This window comes from Pygocentrus nattereri, chromosome 13 (genome assembly GCF_015220715.1).
Source record: "Pygocentrus nattereri isolate fPygNat1 chromosome 13, fPygNat1.pri, whole genome shotgun sequence".
NCBI lineage: Eukaryota > Metazoa > Chordata > Actinopteri > Characiformes > Serrasalmidae > Pygocentrus > Pygocentrus nattereri.
In genome coordinates, this window is record NC_051223.1 from 40,407,616 (window position 1) to 40,408,468 (window position 853).

At 45.6% G+C, this 853-nt stretch overlaps 1 long non-coding RNA gene across 1 annotated transcript in view; it reads right to left on the minus strand.

Annotated features, from left to right (window-relative positions):
• Positions 1-452, minus strand: part of LOC119264993 — a 1,626-nt gene extending 1,174 nt beyond the window's left edge. Inside the window, exon 1 of the long non-coding RNA XR_005131317.1 lies at positions 1-452. This exon is cut by the window's left edge and continues 512 nt beyond it. This is a non-coding gene — a long non-coding RNA (uncharacterized LOC119264993).
• Between the last annotated feature and the right edge of the window lie 401 nt (positions 453-853).

Sequence of the window (853 nt, forward strand, 5' to 3'; positions counted from 1 at the left end):
AATACCTGTACATTTACAAACCCCCAACAAATAAATTACATCTCTCATATTTCTGTACATCTGTGCAAAACCAGACCCGACCTCCACCGAACCCCAGGTGGAACTGCAAGAGAACCTCCTCAACACATCAATCAAAAACAAACACACACACACACACACACACTCACACTCGTTCCCACTGATACAGCGGCTCAGCTCGGCTCCGAGAGGCGCCGACATACAGAAGAAACGGGACACATGAAGACACGGTCCGAACGGAGGGAGGAAGAACTACTGCTGCAGCCAGTTTAGCTCCACCCAGTTTACAAAACTCCGGCATAATTAAACGTTTAAGATGTAAACAGAGCGGTTTGGTGTGAAATGAGAAACATCAGAACCGTTCCCAGTGGTGGTGATGGGAACCAGACGTCCCCCTCTAAAAGCTCCTACAGAAAGTTCCTACATGAACTGGTTCTGAATTCACTGCCTGATGACTGAGACGCTGTTTTATGAGAGTTTAGAGAACTTCAACTCCATTCATGGTGGAGGGAGACATGCAGGGCGCTGTGCGGCAAAATAGTCCCCAAAGAAAACTCATTATTCCAGATTTTCCACTATTTTCCATCATCAATGTTCCATATAAGCTCAGAAGACTCGTGTAGGTTCTCTGGTGGTTCTGGATGGTAAATAAAGTGTCTATATCTGTGTTGTAGTCATGGCGACGCCTGGTTCCCATCACCACCACTGTAAATACGTCTGGACCACTTCACACCAAACCCACTGAGTCTCTCTGATTTTACTCTGTGCAGAAAATTTTGGTGGACTTCCCCTTTAAAGTGACAATTCAATGAGAAATCAAATGCACACGGTTTTC